The sequence below is a fragment of the Hevea brasiliensis genome, chromosome 9, assembly GCF_030052815.1.
Source record: "Hevea brasiliensis isolate MT/VB/25A 57/8 chromosome 9, ASM3005281v1, whole genome shotgun sequence".
NCBI classification, from domain to species: Eukaryota; Viridiplantae; Streptophyta; class Magnoliopsida; order Malpighiales; family Euphorbiaceae; genus Hevea; species Hevea brasiliensis.
The window spans coordinates 36,260,709-36,271,150 of NC_079501.1; the positions used below are offsets into that span (position 1 = coordinate 36,260,709).

General features: G+C 33.3%; 2 long non-coding RNA genes across 3 annotated transcripts; one reads left to right on the forward strand and one right to left on the reverse strand.

Annotated features, from left to right (window-relative positions):
* Positions 1 to 1,838: 1,838 nt before the first annotated feature.
* Positions 1,839 to 3,564, reverse strand: LOC131183410 (uncharacterized). Its single transcript, XR_009151499.1, has 3 exons — positions 3,189 to 3,564; positions 2,614 to 2,670; positions 1,839 to 2,038 (listed from the first exon to the last, which is right to left on the reverse strand). It is a non-coding gene; the product is annotated as an uncharacterized LOC131183410 (long non-coding RNA).
* A 1,535-nt stretch (positions 3,565 to 5,099) lies between these two features.
* On the forward strand, positions 5,100 to 9,141 carry LOC110673825 (uncharacterized). 2 transcript variants are annotated; one of them, XR_002498556.2, is made up of 3 exons: positions 5,125 to 5,617; positions 6,052 to 6,247; positions 6,337 to 9,141. It is a non-coding gene; the product is annotated as an uncharacterized LOC110673825 (long non-coding RNA). The 2 variants fall into 2 exon arrangements; XR_002498550.2 differs by having other exon boundaries at positions 5,100 to 5,617; positions 6,052 to 9,141.
* The last annotated feature ends 1,301 nt before the right edge of the window (positions 9,142 to 10,442 follow it).

A 10,442-nucleotide genomic window follows, 5' to 3' on the forward strand; every position in this document is an offset into this window, starting at 1 on the left:
TATTGGATCTGGCACCAATTGTCCAAGCCTTCATTCTGCACTTTCTCTATCCATTGGCCTTCTACAATTTATCTTCGCTAATTTATTACTCTTAACACTATTATAATTAGATTATACTATTGTTTTGAACAATATGAAGTTAGAAAGGAACTCAGAAAATTGCAGTCATACCTTTATCGTATGATTTCTATTCTTATCCTTTAGCTTACATAATATCCTTACTACCTCGAGAACTGATTCTGCAGTAATTTTATTTATTTATTATTATTATTATTATCCATGTTTACTCAATTAGCCAGAACTTAAGGTTCCGGGCACCCAAACCCGTCTTCCAATTCAAAGGATTTACATCCATTGTGATCTGATTATATATGATTCCTATAATGAAACTTGTATCCTTTGCAGGATACCCGAGCCAACTTCTCTCTACCACACTCTACAGTCCCATCTGGGGCACTATTTTGTTGGTCACCATTATTAGTAATAACTTTCAATTCCTTCTGAAAAGATAGGTCTACCCTAACTTGCTGCAACAAAGGTACTACATTTACCACCTTGCCCAAAACCATGTCAAATTAATGTCTCTCTTATCATATCATAGCTTTGTAAATCATCAATTCATAGTTTCAACCTTCCCTAGGTAGTAGGGTTGTACTTTATTCCATACTGATACACACAAGGTATACTATTCTCATTAAGCTATAAGCAAAACGTCTGCCGTACTACAAAAATGATCCAAAATTCCATACTGAAGACTAGATGATCTCACTCTATAAGTGTCACCTTTACTTTGCAACTAGTCCGAAACCTCTGGTCTGATGGCAACTCTTAATGCAACTCTAGCTCACGCTAGGGTAACTGAGTCACTGACTCTAGTTACCACCCAACTGTGACCTTTCAATATTCTAACTCTAGACTCCTAACCAGGAGTTCCCAACTCCTCTGCAGATATAGAACTCTGTTCTGGAATAACTGTACCAAAACAGAAGCCATCCGCAAACACCCTCATTATAGAGCACCATGGGGATGCACGTAGCTCTACACAATAATCTCATGTCGGTACTGTAATCTGCAGCTTACAGAGCAGACATCGAGAACATTGTATAGTTACTACGATACGTCCCAACAGACTAGGTCTCCTAATCTCTCATCTCTCTTGAATCTACTATTATCAGAAACTTACTCTGACTGGGTCATCCATTGACGACTGCCAGCAGTGGTATCCTCATCCTTATCTAGGCCAACTGTACTTTCAAGACTCACTTCTATGTACTCGTACCTTGCACGATATGGCACACCATTTAAACCCATACTGACAAAAATATAGTGTTTCTTGGAGTACGTATCCTCATGATGGACCTCACATGTCTACTAACTCTATTTCACATTTCTATGTACTCCACGTAAGTCAAGACACTAACTGAGGTACTTTTATATTTCCCGATGTATAACGCAGTATCTAGAAACAAAGAATTACAGAAAAAGACGAAACAGAATCCTATACTCCGCATGTAACATCCTAATAAGACTCCTTTTACACTCCCAATTATATTATTTCCCATGAATCTAGAGCCTAAGCTCTGATACCAACTTTGTCACGACCCAACCTATGGGCCGGACCGGCACTAGGACCTGGGCCAGCTTAAAGCCCCCGAGGCCCGTAGTAAGCCTAACTATTCCTCAAATCCATAACCAGGCCCACAATTTAGGCCCAATATGCACATAAAATAATTTAAATTACACTGTTAAAATTATATTTCGGGCCAACTTAGCCCAGAAATTATAAGAAACAAAAATTAGGGGAGCCCAGCTCAACCCTGTTACCTCATTTATAACCATTTAAAACTCATAAAATTTTTCTTTCCATTTATTAATACAAAAACTTGAATTCATACAGTCCCTGACAGGCTTAATGCTACTACTAGCACATGCGGAGTCCTAAATTACAAATTTAGAGAATAATAATACAATTAAATAATCGACGTTAAACCTGCGAGGAAGAAAACAGGTTGCTCTGTAAAATAACTCCTCTTGTGGCCTGGAAAAATATTGAACAGGAGTGAGCGTTCGACTCAGAGAGTAAAATATCAATTTTAACCATAATCTCTATAACTATCTAAACTAATGCAACCTGTGGAGTGAAATGCAACATCAACAACATTTTCACATCATAACATCAAAAAGGTAATTTGAAGCACTCACACACCCTGTAATATCAATCATAATATATGGGAGCCGATCCCTATCTGACTCTCTTAAATCCAACCTGGTGCCAGCGAAGAACTCAAGCCGGACTTTCGCTTAATAAACCAAATCGGGGGTCCCAGCAAAGAACTCAAGCCGTGACTACCCCCCGAAGGATAGGGTCCCAGCAAAGAACTCAAGCCGTGACTACCCGTCCTATCCATAGTCCACACCACATCACACGCACGCCAACGCACGCACACTGCTCCAAATTACCATAACAACATACATGGCACTTTCACAGTTATGTATGCAACATAAATCGTGCCTAAAGTTTATCTACATAGATATATGCATATAAGTGATGCATGGGCATGCTTGAACATATAATAATATTGAAATTACAATTAAAATTAATATTTTACTCACAGTACACCGATGACTATTGTGGCTGCTGGATGCAGAAAAATAGCTGCCTTCGATCACCTAATAATTAAATTATAACTTTATTAGTACTAAGTTAAGATAAAACTCTAAAGAGGTAATAGACAGCTTAATTAATGCCGGAAATCCGGCAGAGTTTTTCCTATACCTGGGACCTACCCAACCTGCAAAAAGGCTCAAATAGCACTTCTAAATTCTCAATTTCCACAACCACATCTCATCAATATCACATGGCCCCTCCTGGGCCCTCCAAATCAGACAATACTCAAAATCTCAAAAATTACGTTTTAGTCCCTATAATTGACATTTTTCAAAAATCTACTTAAACAAGCTCAAAAAATTCTAAAATTTTGCCCATATGCTAAAAATCTAACTAAAATCCATCTATAATTTTCAAAAATATTCTACAATTACTCAAAAATTCAACAAACACCATAGAATATCTCCAAATAATTTTACTTTCATCATATATTTTTCTTAGAATTTTTCTCCAATTTTTCCTGTTTAAGAAACACTGTATTTATGCTCCACAGACACAAAAATAATAAAAATTGTCTTACCCGAAGTTTATCTGTGTCTCAAAAATTCCAAAAATTTATGAGGAAGCCTCTGGAAGTTGAATCATCTCCATAGCCCACCGGAGCCACCGCTGGAACCACCGCGCACGGTGGCCGGCCGCCGGTCGCCGGCGACATTTGCCGGATCTGATCATACCACCATGTTCCTCTCCTCTTCCTCAGTCCATATGTGGTCTCGGATCGTCGATCCAACGGTCGGATCGTCGTAGATCTGACGAAAAAGCTTGAAAAACCCGAAACTTCTCTCCTCCATATCTCACTCATCCGACCTCCATTTGCTTCAAAATTGGTGTCAAAAGAAAGCTCTCGGAACAAGCTTTCCAACGCCACCGGAATCACCTCGATCGGACGTCGGATGAAGCCGAAAGCCGCCCAGCCGCGCGTGCGCGCTTTTTCTCTCTCTCCTCTCTTGCCGCTGCTCGTGGTCCGCCGCCGGAGGGTCGCCGGCCTGGTGAGGAACTGCTTGGGACGTCATCGGCCGGTCACCGGAGAAAGGAAGAAGAAGAAGAGAGGAAAGGAGAGGGAGAGAAGAGAAATGGGGGGGGGGGGGGGAGGGGTTCCTCCACCCGTTTTTGAACCATTTAAAAAAAAAAAAAAAAAAAAAAAGCATGCTGTGACAGTGGGAAACCCACTGTCACACGCCAAATCCCATCATTCAAAATTTTTTTTTTTTTTTTTCTGGATGTTACAGAAGGAGCCTATGGAATGCCTTTGCTAATTCTCCAACCTCACTTGCGAAGGTCTCGCGCTTCTTGCAGTGTCCTTTTTCGAGTTTAAGGAGCTTGTGCTTGTGTGTTATGATGGATTGGTACGTACTAGTGGCTCATTGTAGGTGTATGATTTTATTCTACAGCGTATGATGGTCTCCAAATGGACAGTTCTTTTATGGGTGCCGCGTGTTATGGCACTATGGAGGACTTGACGTTCAAAGGAATAATAGGACTATCTCCGACCCTTTGTTTGGAATGAGAGGAATACAGGGAAGAGAAAAAAGAAATTTAATTTTTCTCAATTCTCTTGTTTAAACATCAAATAGATGAGAAAAAAAAAAAGAAAGAATGAGACTCGTAACTAAATTTTGAAATGGATTTATTTTGATTTGTAATTTAAAATGACTTTTGAAATGAAAATATTTTTATCATAAATAAGCATCAAAATTTGGTGATAACTTTGACTTTAATTAAAAATTGATTATAAATCGACTTATAAAATGGACAATATCAATTTCAAAAGATAAGCATTTATTAAATTAAAATGTCATATTAGAAATCGATTATTTTTATGTTTAAAAATTTAGATAGTATCTATTTTATGTATTAAATTTAAGTTTATATTAGAAACTAATATGTGCCCATTTCTAAGTCCATTGTTTAGAAACCAATAGTTCAGTTTAAAACTTAAGATATTATCCATTTTTTTTATTAAATTTAAACTTCAACCATTATTGGTTTCTAATACCTTTAGTTAGAAATTTATTTGTGTCGATTTCAAAATCTAAGGAAGTATTAGTAAATTTGAACTTCATATTAGAAATCGATATAGAAATTGATATACGTCAATTTCTAATTCCTTTATTTTGACACAGATTGATGTCGATTTTGAAATCTAAGAAAGTATTATTAAATTTCAAGTTCATATTTAAAATCGAAAGATATCTATTTTATTTACTTAGAAATTAATAACTTCCTTTACTTAAAAATTAATAATTTTTTATTTTAAAAATTAAGATATTCTACTCATTAAATTTGAAAGTCAAATTAAAAATTGATTTACCGATTACTTTTAATTTAAAAGTTAAAATATTTTATTTAATAAATTTAAAGTTAAATTAAAAATTGATTCGTATAGATTTTTAATTCATTATGTTTACAAACCAACTACTTTCGATTTGAAAAGTTTAAAAAGTTAAAGTATTCTGCTTAAAGTCCAATTAGAATCCGATTTTCATTAATTCAACCCAACATCAACTCCTTGCTTCCCTCAGCAAGGGTCATGCATTTCTCTACTAAATTCATCTCGTTTGCACTCTCCTGCAGCCCACTCTTTCAAAAGATGATCTCATCTATCATTTCAATCCCACTGAACCCATCTGTTCTTCGCTGTTTCCATTTCTCGGCACCACCAGCAATGGCGCATCAAGGGTATCACAGCACCAGCATACTCTGTTCACTAGTTTGCCCCATCTCCCAAGGAATCTCCATAACCCTTGAGAATTTAATCTCTTTCTACCAATCTCTCACTGTTTCAAAGCTCGAAAAGCATAGCACAGCAAAACAACAAAATTCATGGCAATGGCTGGGTGTCTCAGATCGGGTCTGTCTCTACTTAATAGGGTTCTAATATCTGATTCCCTCTCTGCTTCACAATCGGCCTTTCAGTGATCCGTTATTTGCCATGCTTTCACATCTGAGGTAGCTATGCAAAACCTAATTACTCTTTAATTCGTAAAATTGGAAATTGAAAGCCTTTTTCATTTGCTTCCGTTTTGTATGCGTTTGAACTATGCTCATCTGATTAATGCTATGCGAAACCTAATTTTCTCATGCCTGGTTAATGCTTAGCTTGTGAAAACCCTAACTTTGGTGCCTATAATTGCAAATAAAGTGGATTGTTTGTCTAATTCACTATATATATACATATATATACATACGCACACACTGTTATATGTATGTATACACACACACACACACACTCTGTTATAGTGATTTGTGGCTTAGTTGAGCAACGATTGTGTCTATTTTATCAGGCAATACAATTATGGTTGTTCCCTGTTCTACAATTTTTTTTTTCACTAAAATTGTTTTGATTTTTCCATCTTGTTTTTACATTTTCTCACAAACTGTAGGAAGCATTATTAATTTTTGGGCGCAGAGTAGACTTATGATAACTCTTCTAAATGAATTTTCGAAGAGATCAAGCAGAGCACTTTCTCTGCTGGAAGGTTGAAAGCTCTGCTTCACAATCTCATTCCAACCATTGCTATTGCATTGCCAAGCTATTTAATTGACTGCTTGTCCAATTAAATGAATGAATGGCTAAAGGTAAAAAATCTAGGGTTATCTGCTGTGTCAGTGCCAATATTTAGCTAATTTTGTTGCCATGGTTTTGATGTTGTGGCATTTGGTTTTAGGGGTTGTATCAAAGATGGATGCAATTAGTTTCAGTAAAGTTCAAATTTTTGTGTGGGTGTGGCTTGGACAAGAGGATCAGATCCGATGATAAGAAATTGTTTTGTGTTCTATTTTTTAATTCTCAATTTTTTTTATCCTTTATTATGAAGCTTGTGTTAAATTCAATAACAGCCTACTTATTTTGTTGCTTTAGTTGTGCAGTTGTGTAATGATGAAGAATGCAGGTAAAGATCTATCCCCTTTTTTTCAGTTCTTCAAGCACCTTCCTTTCCTGCTACCTAACCATGTGTGCCCTGTCAGATTGTATACATGAATATGGAGAAGCTTATGAAGATGGTTGGTGCAGGGAGAAAAGAGGCAGAGATGCTGGAAAACATTGCACCTACACCTCAGCCTGATATGCTCCTCCCAATCAAAGGCAAGCTTTCTTTGCTTTTTGTATTTTCTTTTATTTGTTACATAACTCTAAGATCAAGAATAAGGTCTTGCTATTTAAATTTGCAGAAATCATTCTCTTAACAGATGCAAATTAGGCCTGTTTCTTTTCTTTTTCCTCAACTTATTAATTAAAAAAAAAAAAATTGTAGAGTTTTTGTTGGGAAATATTGTTGAAATGCATTTATGATTTTGCTCATTAAGGAATTTTATGAAACTAAATTTAGTAAGAATGAAGCTTTTTCCATTAGCTTATCTACTGAGTGCAAATGATAAGGATAAATAGGGATTGGTTCATTAGCTTCATGTTTTGGTGTACCTTTCTTTAATTTAAGGTTGTTGTTCATCTCTCTTTAATGGGTTTATGCTCCCTACTTTGTTTTTCTTTGGTACAATCATTTGCTTCTTTTGTGCCCTTGCTTTTGCTAGTTATTTTTACTCTTATCTGGAACAGCTACTACTGCAACCCTATTCTTACTTACAGAGGTATTAATTTCTTGCTTTATTCATGTTGCTCTTCGTTTAATGTGTTTATTCTCCATTTGTTCTTACTAATCTCCTTCCCTTAGTTTTTCCCCTGCCTTTAATGCTTTTATCTAGGGCTGTTTTCGTTGTCACTCTCAAAGCTAATTCTTGCACTTTGCAACAATGTTTTCTGATTTTGAGTTAGTGTTGTTTTAGAAGTATGATGGATATTTAGTTGGTCTTCCCTCTATTCATCAATGAATAGGTCTTTTGGTAATATTGTTTCATCTAATCCTGCCTTGGAACAAAGTGGTGAGTAAGAGGCAATTAAAATTTGGTTAACAAACCACAAGTTAATTTATATTAAGTCATGGATGCAAATATAGAGTTCACTTCATATCAAGTAAAGAAAAAGAATAGCTTACTTGAAAAACATATGATTTGCCTAAGCTTTTTCCTTTATGCTTTGTGTAAAAGAAAATTAAAAAAAAAAAAAGAAAAAGATAATGCATAACTGAATAGGACTAAGCTATAGTAGCACAAATCTTAGATCTCCAACACAGGAGCTAATCTTGCTCCAGTAGTTATCACCAGCCACATGCTCCTCCAACCAACCTGAGTTTTAAGATTTGCTTCATCTGTCATTGTTCAATTATTCCTCTCCTTTATGGTGTCAATTCAGTTAACCAATGTTTTGATCCATGATAAGTTTTAGATCTGTAAATTTAGCAAACAATTTTGATTATGAATTTTTTGAAATTATAAGCAAATGGAAGTACTTCACAAATCCAATTGTCTTTACATAGAATTATTGTTCAAAGAGTGAAAAAAAAAATTCATTTTATTGAAAAATTTAAACTAAAATAATATGCAGTGAGAATGAGCTTTCCTTCCTGTCTTTATTATTTTGTCATCTTCTCCATCAATACAAGAAGAGAAAATTTAAGTCTTTCGATATTTAAATTAAACCCACCACTGTATATATTAAGTACAAAACCTTGATTAGTTTACATATTTAGTTAACACACTTGAGAATCATACTTTGGTGCATGATATCATGTTAATAATTATATATGTTAATCAAGCATATTCCTACTGTGATATATCATTAATCATTATATTATCCTTTTGCTAGTTATAAAAGAAGAATTTATTTCAAAACTACATAAAGTTCTTAAAATATTTAAGTTCATTTTGAGATAATAATTAATTAGATTATTTTACTGAGAGATGAAAATGTGAATTTGAATTTCAGAAATTAATAGCCAATAATGATACATCAAAAAAATGATTTTAGTTATCAAATAAATTATTCCTTTTAGAATCCACAACATGTATGTTAAATCATTTTTTTCAGTAAATTAAAAAGATTTACATAGAAATGACAGATTTCAAAGTAGTGAATAAGTTGACCTTTCATGAAGAAGAGAAGGCTGGGAGGGTTACCAAATCTCGTGCTAACAAATAATCCGATAGAGTTCTTATTTGATTTAACTATTCTTAACCTTATATCTAAAAAAAAATGGCTGGTGTTAATATAATAATGTGCAATTATGGACAATGTGCAATGGTGGAAGAGATTTGACAATTGTACTAGATTGTCACGACTAATAGTTTGGTTGCAATGGATAGAGACCGGCAGCGTGAGCGTTGGAAGAGTGCATGTAATAAATGATGCAGAACATGATAACACATATGATGCAGGGTACAAAGTTTACGGCTTGAGCTCTAAATGCTACTCATTATGATGATGCTAGATATACAGATGGTTATGACATTATTGATGATGATTAGCTTGTTTTGTTATTCTTATGATATTTTATTTTTTCATACAATATATTATTGTCATAACTATTAACTGTGTTATCTATATATAATATTGATTGATATTTGATATTTGATAACTGGATATTGTAAATATTGTGATATAGAGCATTTAAATTTAATAATATATTATATATTTCAATATAGGAAATAAAGTTTTAAATAAAAAAAATAAAATTTTTTATAGTAATTTGAAACCTATTAGAGAAGGAAAAGCATGGGAATTCGAAACAGGAAAAAAAATATTTTTTTTATTACATTTAGAAACAGATTTGAAATGAAAATTTTGTTTATATTTAGAAATCGAATGTATTTGAGTTTAAAAAAATTTTTTTTGTTTATATTTAGAAATCGAATGTATTTCGGTTTAAAAAATGTTTTATTTTTGTTTTGTTTATTTTACGAGTTAAAAACTAATTGAAAATAGAAATCCATTTCAAATAAATAGAAATAAAAAAATATTGATTTTTAACTTAAAACGAATTTGAAAATGGAATTTATTCGGTTTCTAATTTTGAAACAAAAATTTAGGTTTTAAAATCGTTTGAGTTTGAAACGAGCATCATATTTAGTTTTTAATTTATTTAGAAATAAGTGAATTGTAAATCAAGGGTCAATTTAAAAATGCACATATATGTATTAATTGACCCCTCATTTAATAAGGTGGATCCGCCACTGAGTTATGGAGTTTAATGAAGTTTAATATCATTATTTCTTAAATGAAGAGGTTCAAGAAAAGTTTTCATCTAGTATACAAGTTGGTCAAGTAAAATCGATGAAGGACCTCATTTTTAGGGATAAAATAAAGAAATTAGTTAGCAAATTATAATGGATTGTGATTGAAGCATAAAACCATGAGTTAATTATGTTGCCTGCAAAAAGAGATGTGGCAAATTAAAAGATGATCCTGGTGAAACTTAGATGGAATATTTTGATGCCTAAGTTAATAATTTTGATAAAATAAGAGTAAGAGGAATGTTTAGAAAAGAGCTTAGAAGTTGAAAAAGTTACCTACCATGCAGGGCTTTAGTTATATAAAAGGATTAGAGTGCATTTTAAAGATGTGGAAATGATTAGTTCAATTCTAAATTAAATTAAATTGTAAAAATTAAATAATTAAAATCATAAAAAAATAATTAAATCAAATTAAAATAGAAGAAGAAATTAAATCAAACTGAATAAAAATTTTTTGATTCGAATTGATTTGTTTTGCTGATTATAGAACTATGCCATCTTTTTTTTCACTCTACCAAATTACCCAGCAGCCAAAAGTACCGGAGCGATATACTCATTCCCCATAATAACTTTTTAGCAATTTCCATTAAAAAAAGAGATGGAGAAATTTTTAATAATCTGATCAAAAAATAAAATCAACAAATTT